At 45.4% G+C, this 25,608-nt stretch overlaps 1 protein-coding gene across 2 annotated transcripts in view; it reads left to right on the top strand.

Moving 5' to 3' along the window:
* The first annotated feature begins 1,233 nt into the window (after positions 1 to 1,233).
* The window catches only part of mtus1b (microtubule associated tumor suppressor 1b), a 255,322-nt gene continuing 230,947 nt past the window's right edge, over positions 1,234 to 25,608 (top strand). Inside the window, exon 1 of one of the 2 annotated variants that reach the window (XM_072496874.1) lies at positions 1,234 to 1,317. The gene's annotated coding sequence lies outside the window, so the exon portion shown is untranslated. Of the gene's footprint in view, positions 1,318 to 1,857; positions 1,916 to 25,608 lie in introns of those variants that run through there. The other variant, XM_072496872.1, reaches the window with a different exon arrangement.

The following is a 25,608-nucleotide window of genomic DNA, read 5'->3' as shown; positions in this document are numbered from 1 at the left end:
ACTGTAGTCAACTGAACAGAATCGTAATACATTTACCATTCGAGTTTTAGATTTTGCTATAAAAAATTATTTTTCGTCGCACTTTGACTGTAACACCGTGAACAAAGTCAAACCATGCCCTTGGATAAGTAAAGAGAGCCACATAGATAAAAACAGGGGTTGGGACGGGCTGGGGATTAGTAGCGACGTTGGCCACCGTATTTACGAGGATACGGATGAAGCGGCTGCCGAGAGCGGTGCTGTCAGGAGGATTTGACTGAGAGATTGAAGTGTGGCATTATTCTCTGCGACGGTGTAGGACGTAAAAGAGTGCAAGTACATTTCGAACTGTGGGTTCCAACTCCAGCCTTTATTTTTGAAGCATTATTTATAAACTCGATGTTCTATTGAAAACACCTGACACTAATGCCAGTGTCGCCCTGCACATTGTTCAAATAGCAGTGGTGGGTTGGGCTGCACCGTGTTCCGTTCTGGGGGATGTAGTTTTAGTCCAGGTCAGGCCGAGAAAGAACTACAACTCCCAGAGCTCACTGCGTGCCCCGTATCTAAAGCACCGTCACCAGGTATTGCCCAGCTGCTAATTAAAGTTCTCCAGGCAGTCGAGAAACCAGTTCGAACTGCTCTCAGCAAATGGGTCACCAGTTGGTGATTTGACATTCCCTCGACCTCAATTCCCTGGTAACAAGTGCGTGCCGAGTGGAAAGCGACGGGTTGTATAAAAACTTTCCGTAATAAGTGAAACATTTCTCAATGTTTAATGTCATCTAGCGAGTACACACCTCTCCCTCTTTATCCTCCAACCCCATTAACATTGAGTCAGTGTACTTTAGGAATAATTTTAAAACGTCGCACTTCCCCCCCCCCCCCCCCCCCAATAGCTGACACGGGACAAAATTGCACTTGATGTGAAGTGATGATACTTTTGCTTAACGAAGGCGCTCAGTCCGGATAAAATGTGAACTGAATGAAGTGTGCTAATTAGCGTTTCTATGTGTTTCTTGCCAGTTTCGAGTTATTAATGGGCAGAAATCGGGATACGCTTTTCAGATGAACAATAATGATCTACTCGTAATTTGTGTTTGGCAAAAAAATGTTTATTGCATTTGGTCACATTCCACGAGGTACTTACGAATGAGAAAGGATTAATTTCCCAACAGCTGCCAAAATTCCTCCTGCTTGGGGACTGGTTGTTACAGGGTAATTGAACTTTGTCCTATTGGCTTCATTTCAGGGAGCTGACTCCAGTAGAGTTGTTGATTTTTGTTCAGTAACTGCAGCACTGGGTCATGTAATAAAATATTTTATACTAATTCGTTGGTAAGTTTGTCTATTTCCATATCACTAAGATAGATTCAATTAACGTTGTAAATACTATTTGTATGCGTGGAATTTGCTATTTGCTGATCGCTATTTACTCCCTCCCCCCGTGAACTCTGTAGATTAAAAATATCGCTTTTTGGAGGAGTTGATTTAATGTGCCGAGTTGTAGATTTACAGAAATGTGCAGAACAAACCGTGTTTCTTCATATGTTGCTTTTTGTTTTTAATTCGTTCGTTTTGACTATTAAAAATATACAATTTATGAATGGACTAATAGGGAAGGGCTTACGCCGGTAAGGGTTGGGAAATAAACTTTACTAACACCGTCAGCATTGGTTCAGTTGGGAGGTGTCTCATGAGATTGGAGGTCAGGGTGACCAATTCTTATGAAACGAAGTAAGTGACGTGTTGACCATGGGAGAGGTTAGGGTGTTACTCAAGGGAGGTGAGTGGGGGTGACAAAACATCCAAAACTTGTAACATACCTTGTGCAGCCACAACATAATCTCTGCTGGCTGACTCAATTGCAGTCCCACACATGATTCAACTGAGAAACCAGGGAATGGGACAAGTTCAAGGAAGACTGAAGTCAAAGGTTGGTGACTTCTTGTGGGCCTGTGAAGCATTGGTGTTACATTGACACAGCTGGGGACTTGCCAGTGTGCAAGGTGAAACTTGAATGCATGCCAATTCAGGGTAGATGAATACTGATAGGAGAGGTTGGAACCCTGGAGGTAGATCCTCGGTGAAGATTTCAAAGAGAAAGTGTTATTTCGGAAAAGATTCCAAGGTCTGTTCCTTGAGTGGAGTTTGGAAACCCTTGTGCGTGTAAATCAGTGTTTCCGTGAGACCAGTTGACTGTGTGATGAGTATATGGGAGAGTATTAGTGAGACCAGTTGACTGTAATGAGTATATGGGGCGAATTGATGAGAACTCCATAGGAGTTGTGTGGCATCTGTCACTTTGTTTTAGTGTGTCGGGTGTCTGACCACATTTTGCTGATACATGGGCTGTGCACTTGATCATTATAGTGTAGATTTTGTAACTTTGATCGTTACACATCTGTATATATTTGTAAAGGCATGGTTGAAGTAGTGTATACTTATTCTTGTTTAATGTTTTATTCTAATTAATTGGCAGTCATATGACTGTTCATTCATGTATCTAAACAAAAAATAAGTTGGGATCTGACTTATCCAGTAGTAAACTTGTCCAGTGATAATGTCAGCTGGGATTGTCACATCTATTCAGCAATATTGAGCATGTTTGTAGTAATTCATGTGCAAGGTAAGTTGGTGCACTTTTTTTGTCATGAGAAACATTTCACATCTGCTAGAACAATGCTGAATTCAACAGTTATTGGGATATCCTTTAGTTTTAAAGTCTAATTGGTACATCTTGAAGGGTGTATTTGCAAAAAGAAGTTCATCAATTTCACTTTAAGTAGAGTTTTAGTCAATGTGGCGTTTTTTGGAATTTATTGACTAATGACTATTGGAAGTTTAAGAAGGTTTCATTTCTGTTGTTTTAACTCGAGTTAAACTCGTGTCGCCCACAGTGCAAAGATGTGTAGCTAGGTGGCTCGGCCATGCTAAATTTCCCCTTGGCGTCCAATGTTACGTTTATGTGGGGTTAAGAGGATATAGTGGGGGATTGGGCTTGGGGAGGGTGCTCTTTCAGAGGTTCCGTGCAGACCTGATGTGCCAAATGGCCTCCTGAACTGTAGATATTATGATTAACTTTTGTTTTAAAATGTTTTAATGCTATCGATTTATTTTGACACCACCTCCCCCTCCGCCCTGCCCCAACAATCCATTCACCCTTAATGATTATCAGAAATTAAAAACAATAAATTCCCTGGCAGCTCACTGGGGAAAGGGTTTTTAGTAACTATAGACAACAATTTGGACCTCATTGGCCTCTGCTTCATTTGGCTTGTGAACCCGAGTTGCAGCTGCTGTTGAAGCTCAGTATATTCACTCCGACATGGGGCTGGATTTAACAACCATCCTGCCATGTGTTTTTTGGCGGGGGAGGTGGCCCACCAGCGGAATCTACTGGACTTGCCACTATCAACAGGATTTCCCATTGACACCCCACCCCTCGCTGCCAGGAAACCTGTGCGCTGGCTTGGGACCGGAATTTCCCCTGCTGGTGTAAACATCCGAAAATCCCACCCATAGTCTGCCACGTCCCACCTGAACTAGTGTCGGCACACTGACAGTGCTACTGTGGATCGGGCCTTCGGTACCTTGCACATTTGAGTTGGGGGGCCTTAGAACCATCTTTTGGCACGATCCGTTGGTCACAGTTCAGTGCATAATTTTGTTGTTCTTTAAAGAGTATTAGTAAAAACTTGTGTTTATATATTTTTTTTAAAACCAGCAACATATACAAAATCACACTTCACAAATACTCTGTCCACAGTTTGGACAATTTTTCCCATTTTACCAACACCCCCACTGTCCATATGACCATAAGACATAGGAGTGGAAGTAAGGCCATTCGGCCCATCGAGTCCACTCCACCATTCAATCATGGCTGATTTCAACTCCATTTACCCGCTCTCTCTCCATAGCCCTTAATTCCTCGCGAAATCAAGAATTTATCAACTTCTGTCTTAAAGACACTCAACGTCCCGGCCTCCACCGCCCTCTGTGGCAATGAATTCCACAGACCCACCACTCTCTGGCTGAAGAAATTTCTCCTCATCTCTGTTCTAAAGTGACTCCCTTTTATTCTAAGGCTGTGCCCCCAGGTCCTAGTCTCCCCTGCCAATGGAAACAACTTCCCTACATCCACCCTATCTAAGCCATTCACCTCTCTCAGCCCCAACGGCTCCTCCAACACCTGCCTCTTCTCTTTCTCCAACCTTGGAAACTCCAACCCATCTTAAAAACTGTCCCATATCCCCTTCCTCTCACCTGGCTCATCTTGTACAATTTCTCAGAATACCCTCTGAACACTTTATCCTCCCCAGCTCTGACACTACCACTTCCTTCTCTGTTCGCACCCTTAAAATTTCCTTGGACACAGCCAGCTCTGCAGTTGGTGGGCCAGCATATGGCTTGCCTTCTCTCCGTATTCATTTTGCACCCCCTCCTCTCCATAGCTACCCCAGTGGCTTCCTGTCATCAGCCTATCGCACTGCCCCTGAAAACTCTTTTTGGGCTCTGCCAACAGCTCTTTAGTGGGAGCTTCCGAGTACCTTCTGTCGACCTCGACTTGGGTAGGGTGCTCTTTCCAAGGGCCAGTGCCGTCTTGATGGGCCAAATGGCCTCCTTCTGTACTGTAAATTCTATGACAATTGAGTCCAGCAACCACCCATGCTCCTCCCTCCTCCTATCCCTGTGCACCTTGAATGAGATAACCTCCCCTTTGACTACTGCTTTCAACACCTCCCAGAACGTGGCCGCCGACACCTATCGTCGACACTTACCTCGCCTTTTCACAAAACCCCTTATCGTCCAAAAGACCCAAATCTAGCCTCCATCCCAACCTCTGCACTTGCCCCAAGCTAAGCTTCACTTCCAGCCAATACGGTGCGTGATCAGAAATTTTGATTCCCGCATCATCAAAACCATTCAACTCGCCACAAAGAAATCAGTTGTTGAATAAATACACCTTGTACACTCATTCCATAAATCCTCCCAACACCTTTGCCATCCTCAACCTTCCAATTGACTTGGGGCTCGACCTGTCCACCCTCGGTTCCATCGCACAATTAAAATCTCTGCCTACAATCAACTGGTACGTAGCAAAGTCCAGGATATTTCCAGTAAACCCTTCACAAACCCCACGTCGTTCCAATTCGGTGTGTATACTTTGACTAGCACCACCGGCATTCCCTCCAGCACCGCACTCAATATCACATATCTACCCCCTGCAACTTAAAGTCAAACCCCGAGTGAAATACTTGTCCCACCCATCCCTTCCTCAACCGAACCTGATCCTTCACCCAGAAGTGCATCTCCTGTAAAAAGATCACCACCTCCGTCGTCAAACTTCTCAGTTGTGCAAAAACTCAAGACTTCTTAATTGGCCTATTTAACCCACGGACGTTCCACGTTATAATTCTTACTGGAGGCTTGTGACTCCACTCCCCTCTACCATCTGCCATCCTCTATCATTACCCTCCGACTTAGCCTACTCTAATATAACCCTAAACCGGGCCCATCCAAGATGCCCCACCCCCCCCGCCCATGACTACGCTCAGTCTCCAACTCTGCCACGTGGCAGTGGTCAGCACCTTTGCTTCACAGCACCAGGGTGCTTCACAGCACCAGGGTCCCAGGTTCGATTCCCGGATTGGGTCACTGTGCGCAGCCTGCACATTCTCCCTGTGTCTGCGTGGGTTTTCTCCCACAAGTCCCGAAAGACGTGCTTGCTAGGACATTGTAAATTCTCCCTCAGTGTACCCGAACAGACGCTGGAGTGTGGCGACTAGGGAATTTTCACAGTAACTTCAATGCAGTGTTAATGTAAGCCTACTTGTGACAATAATACAGATTATTATTATCTTCCCCCTTCCTCTCCTAGCCACCTCTCGTAGCCTCCTCCCTCAACTCGCCTCCGATCACCAGCATTACCTGCCAGCGTGGCAGGCTGCTCCTGCTCAAAGGACCCTCCCCCCACCCCACAAACACACACCTCCTTCCCTCTCCCCTCACCAGTCCCTTCTTAGCCTGTGCTAATGGCCCCCTACCCACCTGAATGCCACTCAGCCAGTAGACCCAACCATACACATGCCTACACACAAGAGAACATCCAAAATCGCAAATTGCCCCCTCCAAAAAGAAAAACACCACAAATGGCTGGGGGGTGGGGTGTAATTACCCCCTTAGAAACCTATAACTTCCCGAAGGAAAAAAAGACCCACCCTCCGGCAACCTACAATAGCCATAACATCCAATCTTTGTAGAAATAGCTCCTCCATCTCACACCAACTCTCAGCTCTCCCCCAGTTAATGGTCCCTTAAAGTAATTGGCCTCTTCTGGCATTTCAAACTAATATACTCTGCCTTCAATTGTGACCCACAGATTTTGCAGAGTATAGCTTCCCAAACTGAATCTTCCTTCGGTACAACACTCCCTTGGCCCTTTTGAATCCAGCACATCTCTTCGCCAGCTCTGCACCAATGTCATGATCTGTTTAGACACACGTTCCCTTCCCATTCACAGACTCACTTCTCCCTGGCCCACTGTAGAATCTTCTCCTTTTCCGTGAACTTGTGCAACCACACAATTACATCCCACAGCAACTCCCCCACTCTCGGCTTCTGCCTTACAAACCTGTGGGCCCTGTCCACCTCTGAGGACTTGTCCGGCACCTCCTCCTCCACCAACCCAGTCAGCATCCTTGACACATTCCTTCTACATCCTCTGGCACGCTCTCAATTTGCAGTTTCTGCCGCCTGGACCTGTTCTCCTTGACCTTCACTCTCTCTGCGACTTGCATAGATCCCCCAGGATCCACACCTCCGCCTCCAGGGTCACAATGCGATCGCCGTGGTCGGACACCATCTTCTCTACCTCGCGTATCATTGCCCATGTGCCTCAAGGCATTTCTCTACATGGTTCATCGATTCCCACAGCGGTGCTACTGATCCCTCAATGTCCTTCGACCAGTCACCATGCATCTCCTTCCTTTGCTTGTGAAATTAGTCTTTGATAAAAGCCATCAACTGCTCCACCTGGGTCTTTCCCACTGGCGACTACCCTGCCCCCTCCTCTGTCATTCTCGCAAATGTTGGTGTGCCACAGGTCCATGCCAATTCCTCAGCCAGGTCCTTATTTTGCCAGGTCTGGTAGCCAGTAGAGACATGTCAACTTGGGGAGAACATCTCCCTCTCCACCTTCTGCACCACTTTCCTGCCAGAGCTACCTGTATCAAGTGCCGAAACCAATGCCTTCAAACTGGAGCTGCCCTGTGTGCAATCACTCACTTCATGACCACTACCGGAAATCTTTGGGTGCAATTTAAATATAGTGTCCCAACCTCCTCCTGCACGGAGGAGTTCCAGCAAGTGGAGCTCCTCAATGCAGGAGAGGCGGCGGCCGAGTGTGACCTTGCAGGGTAGTTTGCCACTAGGTCACCGAAATAAAGAGCCGTGAGACAGCGGGATCATTCCCGCCGCTTGTAGTGCCAAGAATGACTCCTCGATTCCTGCCCAGAACGGATTCTATTTTTTGGTTAGATCGTGCCCACACTCCGCTCCTTTCGTGCTGTGGAACGAGGCATTGGTGCACAAACTCTCAGTGCTGTTGCGAGTGAGTAATGTGAAATCCTGGATACTTGTATATAGATGCACACAGCAATAGTTAATTCCTTCTATTTGATACATGCTATTAAATATTTTGAACTGGAAAGTTCAGGATCTCCCTCTTGATGCTTCCTTTGCTAACTGTACAGAATGTAGTTCCTCTTTCATATGCTTCTGTTCAGTCACCATGCTCACCCTTCAGTCTTTCCAGGACCTTTATTCTCTTGTTCTAGGGGATGCTTTCTGAAGTAGTACATTCCTTTTCTGTCAGGACTCTTTTGCTGACCTCTTTCAAAAGGCCAGTATCTGACTAATCCATTTATTGAGCTTTTCGTGTTATAGTTCTCAATGATAGAATTTATGCAACCTGTAGGGTCTTGTGACTGGCAATTGGCTTTGTTTTCATCCACTGCTTGGGGTTCTCTTGAGCTTTCCGTTTAGTTTTATTGACACTTCACATTGGGGATGAATCTGTGGTTTCTTGAGATCGAGGAAAATGGGAGATTCCCGCCATCCTATCAAACAGATAAAAGCAAATTCCTGTGGATGCTGGAATCTGAAACGATAATAGAAAGTACTGGACAATCTCTGGTCTGACAGCCTCTGTGGCGAGAGAAGAGAGCTAACATTTTGAGTCTGAATGGCTTTGACAAAGTCATCCAGACTTGAAACGTTGGCTCCCTTTTCTCTCCATCTTATCAAATACTGCATATGTTTGGACCAAATCTTCCATGCCTTCAGGGCTCTTTTCAATGGGTGTACTTCCTCCTTCTAGTTTTTACTGATAACTGCAACATTTAACAGGAGTATCTTTTTATGACTTGGAATGTGCAATTCACATCTTTCCTTCATCTACTTCTCTGATTTGAATCATTTCTGGTTTTTGAATCTGTCGTCAACATGACATTGCTTTGTTTTGAGAGTCTTTCTTTGGGTATCCATTTTCTTAATTTCTCACCAAAGATCTGATCTACTCTCGAGCAGCTCTGGCATAAAACTTCCGATTTATGGTTATGGGCCTATTTCTCATCACCTTTCTGAATGGTTGTGAGTTTCTTTCCAGTGAACACCAGTGAACGATTGCATCTGAACATTTACTCAAACTCCTCGTCTTCCAGCGAGGGACATTTTAGTTAATTTTCTTCTTTTCCATGTTTCTCCGCCTTTGGTAAATTACCAATGATTAGGCTCCCCACAAGTTCTGCAGCTTGAATGTTTGTGGGACATTTCCTTCTGGCTGTGAATTTGTAGTTGTCAACAAGTCCAACTTCTCCCTCTGCATTCTCTCATCGCTGTTTCACTGCAATCCTGCTACCTCCCCTTAACTTAACTGACTACTCGTCTTTTGGGTATTCCATATCTTCGGGGTGGCGCAGTACACAGCGCCAGGGACCTGGGTTCAATTCCAGCCTTGATGATTTGCGTGGAGTTTGCTTGTCCTTCCCATGTTTTGTGAGCTTCTTCCCACATGTTTCCTCCCACAGTCCAAAGATGTGCAGGTTCGGCAGATTGGCCATGCTAAATTACACCTCGCTGCCCAAAAGGTTATGTTGGGTTACAGGGATAGGGTGGGGGAGTGGGCTTTTTTTTCTCAAAGGATCGGGTAAACTCCATGGGCCAAATGGCTTCCTGAACTATGGCTTCCTGAACTATGGCTTCCTGAACTATGGCTTCCTGAACTATGGCTTCCTGAACTATGGCTTCCTGAACTATGGCTTCCTGAACTATGGCTTCCTGAACTATGGCTTCCTGAACTATGGCTTCCTGAACTATGGGGATTCTATGATGTGGAACTATGCAATATTGCGTTGGTGTATGGACTGTCGTGCAGAGTGAGTGATGTGGCATCCTGGATACTTGTGTACATGTGCACAACAATGTAGTTTTTTTTAAAAGGTACTTTTATTCATGTGTAACAACAGAAAAATACACAGTCCATGAAATCACAGCGCACAGTTCGTGCAATGTTCCCCTTTTATTCACTTCCCCTCCTCCTGCGACGAACAACTCCTCAAATAACATCACCAACATCCCCCACTTCTGACCCCCTCAACTTGAACTTTATCTTCTCCAACCGGAGAAAGTCGTGCAGATTCCCCAGCCAAGCTGCCACCCCCAGCGGCGTATCTGACCTCTAGTTTAGCAGGATCCTTTGCCGAGGAATCAAAGGTGAAGGCCACAAACAACTGCTTTTCCAACCCACCCTCCCAGAGATGCTCCGGCACTTCTGAGACCCCAAAAATCAGCATCATAGGATCCAGCCAGACATCCATCCCCACTACCTTGGATAGTGTTCCAAACACCGCCTGCCAATAACTCTCCAGCTTCTCTCGGCCTCCAGGGTCCCAGTTTCGATTCCTGGCTTGGGTCACTTTCTGCCGAGTCTGCACGTTCTCCCCATGTCTGCGTGAGTTTCCTCCGGATGCACTGGTTTCCTCCCACGGTCCAAAGATGTGCAGGTTAGGTGGATTGGCTATGTTAAATTGCCTTTAGTGTCCAAAAAAGGTTGGTGGGGTTACGGGGATAGAGTGGAGGTGAGGGGCTAGGGTGAGAGGTATGGGCTTGGGTAGGGTGCTCAGAAACGCTGGTGCAGACTCAATGGGCCGAATAGCCTCCTTCTGCACTGTAAATTCTATGAATGGTTTGCTGGCCCTCACCCACACTGTTCACACCGATCTGCCACCGCCTGGAAGAACCCACTCAACCTTGCCCAAGCCATATGTACCCTATGCACCACATTGAACTGAATCCAGCTTATCCTTGCGCAGGAGGAGGTTTGAGTTCACTCGCCGCATCGCCTCACACCACAATCCCTAACCTATTCTCCTCCTCCGATTTACTCTTGAACCTAACCAGCTGTGCCCCACCCTGCTCCCCCACCACCCGTTTCTATCTCCAATCCCACTCTTCCCCCAAATTCAGGAAGCAGCAGTTGCTCCAACAGCGTGTACTATGGTATCTTGGGGAAAGTCCTCCACTCCTTTTGGCACAGTCCTTTACCAGCCTCTACCTAAACTCACTGCCACTTGGCAGCTCCAACCTTTACTGCAGCTCGTCCAATGCTGCAGTGGTTAGCACTTCTGCCTCACCGCACTGATGACCTGGGTTCAATCCTGGCTCCGGGTCACTGTCTGCTTGGAGTTTGCACGTTCTCCTTGTGTTTGTGTGGGTCTCACAAGCCAAAGCTGTGCAGGGTGGCTGGATTGGGCAAGCTAAATTGCCCCTTTAATTGGGGAAAACAAACTATTTGGGTACTCTAAATTCCCTAACGACAGTAGGGCTGTCACCATGGCACTCGGACTGGAACCCTTGAGGGACTCCTCTTCCGACCTGACCCACTCCACCCCACCATGGCCTCACCTTCTCTGCATTCATTGCCCAATAGTAATGCAGCAGGTTTGGGAGTGCCAACCCCCCTTTCTGTCTCTGCATCAGAGCCCACTTCACCCTCGGCACCTTCCCCACCCACATGAACTTTGAGGTTTGTGCCTCCACTCTCTGAACGAAGGCCTTGGAGAAAGGTTGGGAGGGTCTGCAAGATAAACGGTAACCTTGGCAGCACATTAATCTTCACCTGCACCCCCTCTTCCAGTGTCAAATGCAAAGTGTCCCACCTCTTAAAATGCCCCTCATACTCCTCCTATTAACTGTCAAATTCCACCTGTGCATCGTGACCCACTCAGCTGAATCGTTAAATACTCAAACCTCTCTCGAGCTACCTCCTAAACAGCAGTGCCCCTAAGTTGGACTCCTGCCTTGCTGCATTCACCGGAGACACCTTGCCCTTTCCAACATTTAACTTGTACCTGAATAAGGCTGCAAACCTCTCTCACAGGCCCATGATCCTGCCCATACACTCCAGCAACATGAAAAACAGTGGCGACAGCGGGCACCCCAGCCTCATTACATTGCACAAAGCAAAGCATGGTGTAATCCCCTCATTCGTGCGCACACTTGCCACTGGAGGCATGCATAACACATGCACCCATGTCACAAACTTTGGCCTAACCTGTCCCAGAATTTCAAACGAGTACCTCCACTCCACCCAATCAAAGGCCTTCTCTGCATCCATAGAAACCACAACCTCTGGCACCCCCCCCCCCCCCCCCCTCTTTGTCAGAGTCATAACTAAATTTAACAGCCTTCTGATACTGGAGAGCTGCCTACCCTTCACAAAACCTGTTTGGCCCTCTGAAACCACCCGTGGCACACGTCTTCTCTTCCTTCCTCCTCGCGCCCCCCCCCCCCCCCCCCCCCACCCATTCCTTCCTCAACCTAACCTTATCCTTCACCTGGAGATGCATGTCCTGTAGAACAGTCATCTCCACTTTCGAACCCCTCGCGTATTGTTGCTCTTTTTAGTCTTAGTTTATTAGCTCTGATTATGTCACCTTTGCTCACGAGTCGCCAGGTATCTTTCTGATACTGCCACGTGGTTCAAGCTCGAGTTATGATTAATAAGTCAGCACACCGCTTAGTAAGATTGAAATCAACGGTCATTTATTATATACAACAAGTAATGCTTACACAATAATCCTGCTGTCTATATAGAAACCTATCACTACTGGCCAATACTTAACTTTAGGAAGAGCCCACCAGATCAGGGAAACGAATGGCTTATCGAATCGGATCTGGCCCGCGGGATTCAAAAAGGCTGATGTGGGTCGATGGCTAGGAGTCTTTATCGGGTAGCGATCGCTGGAGTCAGACTTACTGTTTCTGGTTGATGTTCTTGCGAAGGTCTCGAGCAGGAGAAGAAGGGAGAGAGAGAGAGATCTGAACTTGGCCCCTCACTTTATAGGGCCCAGGGGCTTCCTGCCTCTCGGGGCAGCCCTTGACCCTGAGTCCCAAGTGATTGGACTTGTTCCCTGATCACTGGGTTCGATATATCCCATAACGGGGCGATTCCCCGATCGGGGGGTGGGCGTTCACCTGTCTTTGTTTCGGCCACTGCAGGCGCCGACAGGTCTGGCCCGGCATTCAATTGCTAATATGTTGCAATTGTTCCCGGGGATAGCCGATTAAACTGCAGATGTCTGGGTTGATGTGCTGCTAATAGTCTTGAGTATCGATCTGGGCCGACTTCCCCAGAGCCGAATATGATATTCTGTCTGCAGCTGTCCGTTTGTGTCCTGTTGGCTGCTTTTCCCATCAGCCTTTCCGGTTAGCCATTTTAAATCGGGTTTTGGCCAAATTAATAGGGAATCAGCCATTTTGGGTGGCTACAGTATGAAAAAACCCGGGACCTCTTGACCGGTCCATTTAGCTTCCGGACGTTCCACATCATGACTCTTATTGGTGGCTTATGCCTCTATTCCCCTCTAACCGCCACCTGTTCTGCCTCACTTAATCCCGCTCTGAACCAGGCCCACGACCACGCTCAGCCTCCCAAATCTGCCATATCTCATTCACCTGGCCACCCTTACAAATCCTCCATCACCTCCCTTCTGCTCACTAGCAATGTTTGCTAGCGTGGCATCTCCTGCCCGAAGGCACCCCCTTGCACAGCCCTCAACAGTCCCTCCTTGACCTATGCAACCAGCCCATTACCGGGGGTTTTTGGAACACCGGGGAGGTATTTGACTAATAAGTGAGTCAAAGGTGATAGGGGTAGGTGGGAATGTAACATTTCCAGAAGAGCAGGCATGAGGGGCTGAATGGCCTACTTCACCTGATGTGTATGTTTGTTCCTGTGCTTATCATTCTATGAACAAGAGAAATTCTACCTTGCTGTTCAACTCTCGGGCTGTTGGGGAGAGTTTAAACTAATGTGGCAGGGGGATGGGAACCGATGCAGGAAGTTGGAAGGTAGTAAAACAGGGACAGAAACAAAAGGCAGTAAGGGGGAAAGTGTAAGGCAGAGAAGCCATAGTCAAAAAGGGCGACAGTACAAGGTACAGTGACTGAGGGGAGCTCAGTGAATAGAACCAGGAATACTAAAAGAAATAAAACGGGAAGTGAAAACATTAATGGTAAGCGACGCGGCAGGTTGTTACAGGAAGATATGGATTCGACGACAAGGAAAATAGGAGAAAGGTTAAGAGGAAATATAACTTAGGAGAGGTTACTGATCGAGGTGTTAAGATTAAGAACAGAGGTAAAAAAGCCAACATAAGTGTACTTTACCTGAATGCTCGTAGTATTCGGAATAAGGTAAATGAGTTGATGGCGCAAATCATCGTGAATGACTATGATTTAGTGGCCATTACTGAAACATGGTTAGAGGATGGTTAAATATCCACTGGTATCAAACTATTCGGAAGGACAGAGTGGATGGTAAGGGAGGTGGTGTAGCTCTGTTATTTAAGGATGACATCCGGGCAACAGTAAGGGATGACATCAGTGCTATGGAGGATAAGGTTGAATCCATTTGGGTGGAAATCAGGAATAGTAAGGCGAAAAAGTCACTGATAGGAGTAGTCTGTAGGCCACGAAATAGTAACATTATGGTGGGGTAGGTAATAAACAAAGAAATAACGGATGCATGTAGAAATGGTACAGCAGTTATAATGGGGGATTTTAATCTACATGTTGATTGGTTTAACCAGGTCGGTCAAGGCAGCCTTGAGGAGGAGTTTATAGAATGTATCCGCGATAGTTTCCTCGAACAGTATGTAATGGAACCTACGAGGGAACAAGCGGTCCTAGATCTGGTCCTGTGTAATGAGACAGGATTGATTCAGGATCTCATAGTTAGGGATCCTCTCGGAAGGAGTGATCACAATATGGTGGAATTTAAAATACAGATGGAGGGTGAGAAAGTAAAATCAAGCACTAGTGTTTTGTGCTTAAACAAAGGAGATTACAATGGGATGAGAGAAGAACTAGCTAAGGTAGACTGGGAGCAAAGATTTTATGGTGAAACAATTGAGGAACAGTGGAGAACCTTCCAAGTGATTTTTCACAGTGCCCAGCAAAGATTTATACCAACAATAAGGAAGGACGGTAAAAAGAGGGAAAATCTACTGTGGATATCTAAGGAAATAAGGGAGAGTATCAAATGGAAGGAAAAAGCATACAAAGTGGCAATGATTAGTGGGAGACGAGAGGACTGGGAAATCTTTAGGGGGTAACAGAAAGCTACTAAAAAAGCTATAAAGAAGAGTATGATAGATGATGAGAGTAAACTTGCTCAGAATATAAAAACAGATAGTAAAAGTTTCTACAAATAAATAAAACAAAAAAGAGTGGCTAAGGTAAATATTGATCCTTTAGAGGATGAGAAGGGAGATTTAATAATGGGAGATGAGGAAATGGCTGAGGAACTGAACAGGTTTTTTGGGTCGGTCTTCACAATGGAAGGCACAAATAACATGCCAGTGACTGATGGAAATGAGGCTATGACAGGTGAGGACCTTGAGAGGATTTATATCACCAAGGAGGTAGTGATGGGCAAGCTAATGGGGCTAAAGGTAGACAAGTCTCCTGTCCCTGATGGAATGCATCCCAGAGTGCTAAAAGAGATGGCTAGGGAAATTGCAAATGCACTAGTGATAATTTACCAAAATTCACTAGACTCTGGGGTGGTCTCGGCGGATTGGAAATTAGCAAACGTGACACCACTGTTTAAAAAAGGAGGTCGGCAGAAAGCGGGTAATTATATGCCAGTGAGCTTAACTTCGGTAGTAGGGAAGGTGCTGGAATCTGGAATCTATCATCAAGGAAGAAATAGCGAGGCATCTGGATGGAAATTGTCCCATTGGACAGGCGCAGCATGGGTTCATAAAGGGCAGGTCGTGCCTAACTAATTTAGTGGAATTTTTTGAGGACATTAACAGTGCGGTAGATAACGGGGAGCCAATGGATGTGGTATATCTGGATTTCCAGAAAGCCTTTGACAAGGTGCCACACAAAAGGTTGTTGCATAAGATAAAGATGCATGGCATTAAGGGGAAAGTAGTAGTATGGATAGAGGATTGGTTAATTAATAGAAAGCAAAGAATGGGGATTAATGGATGTTTCTCTGGTTGGCAATCAGTAGCTAGTGGTGTCCCTCAGGGGTCAGTGTTGGGCCCACAACTGTTCACAATTTACATAGATGATTTGGAGTTGGGGACCAAGGGCAATGTGTCCAAGTTTGCAGACGACACTAAGATGAGTGGTAAAGCAAAAAGTGCAGAGGATACTGGAAGTCTGCAGAGGGATTTGGATAGGCTAAGTGAATGGGCTAGGGTCTGGCAGATGGAATACAATGTTGACAAATGTGAGGTTATCCATTTTGGTAGGAATAACAGCAAAAGGGATTATTATTTAAATGATAAAATATTAAAACATTCTGCTGTGCTGAGGGACCTGGGTGTGCTAGTGCATGAGTCGCAGAAAGTTGGTTTTCAGGTGCAACAGGTGATTAAGAAGGCAAATGGAATTTTGTCCTTCATTGCTAGAGGGATGGAGTTTAAGACTAGGGAGGTTCTGCTGCAATTGTATAAGGTGTTAGTGAGGCCACACCTGGAGTATTGTGTTCAGTTTTGGTCTCCTTACTTGAGAAAGGACGTACTGGCACTGGAGGGTGTGCAGAGGAGATTCACTAGGTTAATCCCAGAGCTGAAGGGGTTGGATTACGAGGAGAGGTTGAGTAGACTGGGACTGTACTCGTTGGAATTTAGAAGGATGAGGGGGGATCTTATAGAAACATATAAGATTATGAAGGGAATAGACAGGATAGATGCGGGCAGGTTGTTTCCACTGGCGGGTGAAAGCAGAACTAGGGGGCATAGCCTCAAAATAAGGGGAAGTAGATTTAGGACTGAGTTTAGGAGGAACTTCTTCACCCAAAGGGTTGTGAATCTATGGAATTCCTTGCCCAGTGAAGCAGTGGAGGCTCCTTCATTAAATGTTTTTAAGAAAAAGATAGATCGTTTTTTGAAGAATCAAGGGATTAAGGGTTATGGTGTTCAGGCCGGAAAGTGGAGCTGAGTCCACAAAAGATCAGCCATGATCTCATTGAATGGTGGAGCAGGCTCGAGGGGCCAGATGGCCTACTCCTGCTCCTAGTTCTTATGTTCTAACCCCACAACTTTATTTGGAATCTTTGCAATTGAAATGAGGATCAGCAAACTTGTATATTCAATGAGTGATTTATACTTTTCACTTGCAGTTCTGTAAGAAATGCTATGGTAAAGCTGCATTTCAGCCATATGGTGAACTGACATTCAATACTTCAACTCCATCTCCCAAATTCATTTTGCAACTGGGATAAGTGGTACCTGTTGTGATGACCACTGTGCCTTCCAACTGAGCTGGTTAATGTCTCCCACAAGAGGTGAAAACCTTTGCAAGAACTTAGGGTATGGGTTGAAGTTGTGGCATATATGCAGTGTACTGCACATAATGGAATGGGCAGTTTAAAATTTAGCTTGCAGCTGCAGGCTCATTACCTAGCAAAAATAACTGACTTGAGTATTGCCAACTTTATAAATTTGGTGAGGACTTGATCTAGAGGATAATTCTAAGATTGGAATCTGAATTGTCCAAACACATTTTCAGATTAGAGCACATTTCTTTCAAAAGTAACTTTAATTTCAAAAGTAACTTTGATATGGACCCTGCATGGTCGATTATTTTCAAGTTGGAGAATCTCATGGACCTAAAATACATGTGTGTGGTGAAGGCTGGTTCAGTTGAGGCACTATCTGAAAAGAAGAGAATCTCATGGATCTAGATTGGATTTGTTTTATTGTCACATGGACTGAGGTACAGTGAAAAGTATTGTTCTGCATACAGTCCAGACAGACCATTCCATAAATGAAAACACATTGGACGTACATAAATACACAGTGTAAATACATAGGCACAGGCAATGGGTGAAGCATACAGTGTAGTGCGACTCAATGGAGAAGATTCATGGAGAGATCAGTTCAATCCATAAGAGTGTTATTCAGGAGTCTGGTAACAGTGGGAAAGAAGCTGTTTTTGAACCTGGAACAGGGTGGCACAGTAGCACCATGGTTAGCGCAGTTGCTTCACAGCTCCAGGGTCCCAGGTTCGATTCCTGGCTTGGGTCACTGTCTGTGTGAAGATGTTCTCCCCGTGTCTGCATGGGTTTCCTCCGGGTGCTCTGGTTTCCTCCCAAAGATGTGCCGGTTAGGTGGATTGGCCATTCTAAATTGCCCTTGGTGTCCAAAAAAACAGATTTGGAGGGTTATGGGGTTAAAGGGAATAGGGTGGAGGCAAGGGGCTTAAGTAGGGTGCTCTTTCCAAGGTCCGGTGCAGACTCGATGGGCTGAATGGCCTCTGTCTGCACTGTAAATTCTATGATCCTCAGATCGAGCTCCTGGCTGTCCTACGTCTCAAACAAAGAAATGTACAGCACAGGAACAGGCCCTTCGGCCCTCCAAGCCCGTGCCGACCATGCTGCCCGACTAAACTACAATCTTCTACACTTCCTGGGTCCGTATCCCTCTATTCCCATCCTATTCATATATTTGTGAAGATGCCCCTTAAATGTCACTATCGTCCCTGCTTCCACCACCTCCTCCGGTAGTGAGTTCCAGGCACCCACTACCCTCTGCGTAAAAAACTTGCCTCGTACATCTACTCTAAACTTTGCCCCTCTCACCTTAAACCTATGCCCCCTAGTAATTGACCCCTCTACCCTGGGGAAAAGCCTCTGACTATCCACTCTGTCTATGCCCTTCATAATTTTGTATACCTCTATCAGGTCGCCCCTCAACCTCCTTCGTTCCAGTGAGAACAAACCGAGTTTATTCAACCGCTCCTCATAGCTAATGCCCTCCATTCCAGGCAACATTCTGGTAAACCTCTTCTGCACCCTCTCTAAAGCCTCCACATCCTTCTGGTAGTGTGGCGACCAGAATTGAACACTATACTCCAAGTGTGACCTAACTAAGGTTCTATACAGCTGCAATATGACTTGCCAATTCTTATACTCAATGTCCCGGCCAATGAAGGCAAGCATGCCGTATGCCTTCTTGACTACCTTCTCCACCTGTGTTGCCCCTTTCAGTGACCTGTGGACTTGTACTCCTAGATCTCTCTGACTTTCAATACTCTTGAGGGTTCTACCATTCACTGTATATTCCCTACCTGCATTAGACCTTCCCAAATGCATTACCTCACATTTGTATCCACCTTGCCAGCTCACCCCTGATCCCGTGTGACTTCACCTTTTGTACTAGTCTACCATGAGGGACCTTGTCAAAGGCCTTACTGAAGTCCATATAGACAACATCCTCTGCCCTACCTGCATCAATCATCTTTGTGACCACCTTGAAAAACTCTATCAAGTTAGTGAGACACGACCTCCCCTTCACAAAACCATGCTGCCTCTCACTAATATGTCCATTTGCTTCCAAATGGGAGTAGATCCTGTCTCGAAGACTTCTCTCCAGTAATTTCCCTACCACAGAAGTAAGGCTCACCGGCCTGTAGTTCCCTGGATTATCCTTGCTACCCTTCTTAAACAGACGAACAACATTGGCTATTCTCCAGTCCTCCGGGACATCACCTGAAGACAGTGAGGATCCAAAGATTTCTGTCAAGGCCTCAGCAATTTCCTCTCCAGCCTCCTTCAGTATTCTGGGGTAGATCCCATCAGGCCCTGGGGACTTATCTACCTTAATATTTTTTAAGACACCCAACACCTCGTCTTTTTGGATCTCAATGTGACCCAGGCTGTCTACACACCCTTCTCCAGACTCCACATCCACCAATTCCTTCTCTTTGGTGAATACTGATGCAAAGTATTCATTTAGTACCTCGCCCATTTCCTCTGGCTCCACACATAGGTTCCCTTGCCTATCCTTCAGTGGGCCAACCCTTTCCCTGGCTACCCTCTTGCTTTTTATGTACGTGTAAAAAGCCTTGGGATTTTCCTGAACCCTATTTGCCAATGACTTTTCGTGACTCCTTCTAGCCCTCCTGACTCCTTAAGTTCCTTCCTACTTTCCTTATATTCCACGCAGGCTTCGTCTGTTCCCAGCCTTTTAGCCCTGACAAATGCCTCCTTTTTCTTTTTGACGAGGCCTACAATATCTCTCGTTATCCAAGGTTCCTGAAAATTGCCGTACTTATCCTTCTTCCTCACAGGAACATGCCAGTCCTGAATTCCTTTCAACTGACACTTGAAAGCCTCCCACATGTCAGATGTTGATTTACCCTCAAACATCCGCCCCCAATCTATGTTCTTCAGTTCCCACCTAATATTGTTATAATTAGCCTTCCCACAATTTAGCACATTCATCCTAGGACCACTCTTATCCTTGTCTACCAGTACTTTAAAACTTACTGAATTGTGGTCACTGTTACCAAAATGCTCCCCTACTGAAACATCTACCACCTGGCCGGGCTCATTCCCCAATACCAGGTCCAGTACCGCCCCTTCCCTAGTTGGACTGTCTACATATTGTTTTAAGAAGCCCTCCTGGATGCTCCTTACAAACTCCACCCCATCTAAGCCCCTGGCACTAAGTGAGTCCCAGTCAATATTGGGGAAGTTGAAGTCTCCCATCACCACAACCCTGTTGTTTTTACTATTTTCCAAAATCTGTCTACCTATCTGCTCCTCTATCTCCCGCTGGCTGTTGGGAGGCCTGTAGTAAACCCCCAACATTGTGACTGCACCCTTCTTATTCCTGATCTCTACCCATATAGCCTCACTGCCCTCTGAGGTGTCCTCCCGTAGTACAGCTGTGATATTCTCCCGAACCAGTAATGCAACTCCGCCTCCCCTTTTACATCCCCCTCTATCCCGCCTGAAACATCTAAATCCTGGAACGTTTAGCTGCCAATCCTGCCCTTCCCTCAACCAGGCCACTGTAATGGCAACAACATCATAGTTCCAAGTACTAGTCCAAGCTCTAAGTTCATCTGCCTTACCCGTAATACTTCTTGCATTAAAACATATGCACTTCAGGCCACCAGACCCGCTGTGTTCAGCAAACTCTCCCTGTCTGCTCTGCCTCAGTGCCCCACTGTCCCTATTCCCTAGTTCTCCCTCAATGCTCTCACCTTTTGACCTATTGCTCACGTGCCCACCCCCCTGCCATACTAGTTTAAACCCTCCCGTGTGACACTAGCAAACCTCGTGGCCAGGATATTTATGCCTCTCCGGGTGGAGGGCTGGTCTCCGAGCTGCTATCTTTGTCGCTGCTCGGCTCATGGGGTGGCTCTGGCTGGTGCAGACTCAATGGGCCGAATAGCTCCTTCTGCACTGTAAATTCTATAATTTACAGCTCCAGGGTCCCAGGTTTGATTCTCGGCTTGGGTCACTTAGTCTGCACGTTCTCCCATGTTTGTGTGGGTTTCCTTCGGTTGCTCGGGTTTCCGCCCACAGTCCAAAGATGCGCAGGTTAGGTGGATTGGCCATGCTAAATTGCCCTTGGGTTAGGTGGGGTTTAGGGGATAGGGTGGAGGTGTGAGCTTAGGTGAGGCGCTCTTTCCAGTAGCCGCTGCAGACTCCATGGGCCGAATGGCCTCCACTATAAATTCTTATGTTTCTATGGAAAGTCTGAGAACACGCAGTATCGTCTGCCCAATGAATCATAGAATGGAACAGAGAACAACCTGGGTGGGAGGGGTCATTGAGTATATGCTAGAATACATGGCTTGTGGTGAAGGCTGGTTCAGTTTGAGGCACTATCTGAAAAAGAACAGCATGTCAGGCTACAGGAAGAAGGTGGGGGAATGGAACTTGGTGAATCTCCTCTTTAGAGAGTCAACGTAGACATGACGGGCCAAATGATGGCCTCCCATGCTGTAACTATTCTCGTGACTAATTTGATTTAATACCTTGCCACAGTATTCTATTTGGAGTTAATGACCACCGATGTCTTGAAGTTGCTAGCATGTTTCACGAACACATTTGCATATTTTGTTATTGACCCTTCGTGCTGGAAGTTGAAAACTACAGTTGGTTTTTGGTGTGAGAACAGTTCAAGTTGTTACTTAAACACTTGATCTCAATCCTAAATTACACCTTGTGGTAAATCATGTGCATCGGATGTAGATGTACTTTAACTAATGGCACAAACTTGCACCCTGACCGTTTACATGTAAATGAACAATGTACAGTAGTCATGTGTATGCATTGTTGGAGGCTTTGAAGCAAATTAGTGTCTGATGTAATGTGCTGCAAAGCCTTGTATTAAAGAGACACTTTTTTAAAAGGGAGATGTTATTTCTACACCAGATCCATTGGGCAGTTACAGCATTTTGCATTGTTTAATAACAGCTAGATTCATTTCTAAGTTCGAGGGCTCTAAGTGCATTGTAAACAAGAGCAATAGAATTAAGATGGTTGTTTGTCAGCTGGCATTGGTCAAACCATAGATGCTTGTATTTGTAGGAATTTTGATTTTAGTGGCATGGAGGTTCACTGTAGTAATGGTGGAACTGAAACACTATTTGTAATTTAAACTGACAGCAATTTTTGGAGTGCACACATGCAAGTGCAGTTAAATATGGAAATGAAAAATTTGCAGTCAGTGATTCACTGCTCCTCAGTGCTATTGGAACTTGCCACAGACAAATCTTTAGGAATTGTTGAACTGTAAACGTTTCTGTTGTGCTGTCTCATTGCTATTGTTTTAATGTGCTAATGTTTTTAATGGCAGCCTCATTGTTAATTTAACTTATGCAGAACAGTCTCTCTAGCCCTGGAATGATATTGAATGTTAGCATTATAAATTCTGGTTAGTTTCATGTCTGTTTCAGATAATCTTTCTCCACTAAATGTGTTTCATTTTACTGACTTGCTGTCTGTGATTGAATGTGGTTCACTTGCTCAACATCTAATCCCTTTGGTGCCAGATTCAAATAACATTGAAAGGTGAAATTCACTGAACGCACGGATAGGATGGGATTAGAGGGATACGGACCCCGGAAGTGCAGAAGGTTTTAATTTAGACAGGCATCATGATCTGCGGAGGCTTGGAGGGCTGAAGGGCCTGTTCCTGTGCTGAACTGTTCTTTGTTCACATCTGATTGCTGGACCTTTTGTAGGCAGCTTTCTTTGGGCCAGCACATGTTGACTGTAGTATACACCAATTGGGATGTGATGTGAATCCCCAAATTGATTTTTTTAGATATTTCTACCTTGAACATCAGTGTCTGAAATTTCTATAACAAAACCAGTTCAAGCTTGACTGTGGATAATCCTAGAATTAAACATTAAATACAGTAATGCAATTAATATTGCAACAGACTTTGACAAACTACGCAGAATAGCCCAGAGTTTTGTTGTTATTGATTGCACTTTCACAAAATAATACAGAAGCACAAACTTGAGTTTCCACAAACTAATAACGTGGTCGAAAAGTAATTGCACCCAGCGATCAAAATGCTGATGATGATGCCTGCTTGCAGCTGTTTGAGGAGGCTCCTCTTTAACTCTCTTCTTTGGTACCGAGGCATGAACAGGCACAAGTTTTTCCATTTCTAAATATTTTACTAAAAGGGTGTGGTATTCACTTCAGGAAACTAGTAAATGGTTCCCATATAGTTCTTGAGTAATTTCTCATTTAAAATCATGAAGGACAGCCTTAAAAATACATGATTGTAATGAGCACATTTTGAACCGGTTCACACATCGTTAATGCAAAAAAATTGAATTCTATTATACTGCCCTTTTTGACCTCTTTGTCCTTGCAAGTACTACCCCATCTCCTGCCTCACTTGCCTAAAATCCTTGAACATGTCACATCTTGCCCTACTTTGGTTGAACTTTACATTTTGAATCATTCGGATCAGATTTCTCCCCTTGAGTCCTAGACTCATACAGCACAGAAAAGGCCCTTCAGCCCATTGAGTCTGTAGTGACAATATCTCACACTAGTCCCATATCCTTGAATGTGATGGTGTTTCAAGTGTTTGTTTAAGTGCTTTTTAAAGGTTGAGGTTAAAGGGCAAGGGTCTGGCAGATGGATTACTATGTTGGTAAATGTGAGGTCATCCATTTTGGTAGGAATAACTGCAACATGGGCTATTATTTAAATGGCAAAAAATTGCAGTATACTGCTGTGCAGGGGAACCTCGGTGCCATTGTGCATGATTCACAAAAAAGTTGGTTTGCAGGTGCAGTAGGTAATTAAGAAGGCAAATTAAATTTTGTCCTTCATTGCGAGAGGGATGGAGTTTAAAAGCAGGGAGGGTATGTTACAGCTGTATTGGGTGCTGGTGAGGCCACACCTGGGGTAATGTGTACAGTTTTGGTCTCCTGACTTGAGAAAGGATGTACTGACACTGGAGGGGGTGCAGAGGAGATTCACTTGGTTGATTCCGGAGTTGCGACGATTGGTTTATGAGGAGAGACTAAGGAGACCGGGACTATACTCATTGGAATTTAGAAGAATGAGGGGGATCTTCTAGAAACAATAAAAATTATGAAGGGAATAGATAAGATAGAAGCAGGGAGGTTGTTTCCATTAGCAGTTGAGAATAGAACTAGGGGCATAGCCTCAAAATAACAGGGAGCCGATTTAAGATTTGAGGAGGAACTTCTTCACTGGGCAGTGAATTCTACCGATTTACCACCCTTTGGGTGAAGCAGTTGAGGCTACCTTGTTGATGTTTTTAAGGCAAAGATAGATTTTTGAACAGTAATGGAATTGAGGGTTATGATGAGCGGGTGGCTAAGTGGAGTGGAATCCACAAAGATCAGCCATGATCTTATTGACTGTTGGAGCAGGCTCGAGAGGTTCTTGTAAGATTTCCATCCTCCACTACCTTCCCAGGTTATACATTCCAGATTCTCACCACTCTCGAGTGAAATTTGTTTTCTCAAATTTCCTCGGACTCTCCTGCCCCTCAACTCAAACTATGCCCCCTTGTGATTGACAAAAGTCCTTCCTGTTAACGAAGGATCGTTACCATTTTTGTTTTATTATTTTGGTCTGTGGACCCATAATCTGAAAGTGCCGTTAAGCAGAAGATTGCAGGTTTGAGCACCCTGCTTGTCAGGACACTGTTCCCAGGTTTTAAAAAAAAAAGCCAGATTCTTTGGCACAGAGTGCATCTAGGGAACTAGGTTTGGAGGGAGTCAGATCGATTGCTCTCACTCACTCAGAAAACCATTTCACGCCGAGAAGGAAAGAAATATCAGAACAAAAGCTGAAGTTCAGAAAGGCACCAACTCAATCTTACTGTATCAAAGATCCTTATCCTTTATCTTCATTAATATTTTCTTTCCCTTGAGTTTTTCTGTGTGTAGAGACTGGGCTAGATTGTAATGGAGTATTAGATAGTCACATTTTCTGTCAGTTTCATTCTAAGACTGTACATAATGAAAGGTTACGAGTGTTTAAAAATTGCAAACATGGTGACTTCAGTTTATTGGGCTCAACCAAGGACCTCATGTATTAAATAAAATATAATTTTACTTGTGTTGCAACTCCAGGTCAAGTTGGGCTGGAACTGACCGTGCACGCCACTGTACTGAAACACCAAGTCACAACTGACACCCTCATGGTTGCAATAAACATTCCACAATATCAATGTTGGGACTGTTGCTGTTTGTGGTTTATATAAATGATTTGGAAGGGAATTCATGGAAGGTATGGAAATTGGTGGGGTGGTAACTAGTGCGAAAGGATAGCCGTAGATTATAGGAGGGTAGTAATGGGCTGATTATTGGCAAATGGAATGCAATCTAGATGAGTGTGAGATGATTCATTTGGGTGGAACAAACCAGGCAAAGCAATACACGATAAATGGCAGGACTCTGGCGTGTACCAAGGGTTGGAGGGATCTTTGGTGTGCATGTGCACCGGAAGGTAGCAGAGCAGGTGGATGAAGTGGTTAAGAATGCATATGGTGTACTTGCCTTTATTAGCTGAGGCACAGGAGCAGGGAGGTTGTGCTGGAACTGTAAATTAGGCCATCGCTAGACTATTGTGTGCAGTTCTGGAATCCACATTATAGGAGTGATGGAGAGATTTACCAGATGTCGCCTGGGCCGGAGAGTTTTCTTTATGAGAAGACATTGGATAGGCTGGGGTTGTTTTCCTTGGAGCAGACGTGACTGAGGGGAAGCATTATTGAGATGTATGGCATAGAACCATAGAATCA

Source organism: Scyliorhinus torazame, chromosome 3 (assembly GCF_047496885.1).
Source record: "Scyliorhinus torazame isolate Kashiwa2021f chromosome 3, sScyTor2.1, whole genome shotgun sequence".
NCBI classification, from domain to species: Eukaryota; Metazoa; Chordata; class Chondrichthyes; order Carcharhiniformes; family Scyliorhinidae; genus Scyliorhinus; species Scyliorhinus torazame.
Note: the sequence above shows the minus strand (reverse complement) of the source record. Positions and strands in the feature narration are given on the sequence as shown.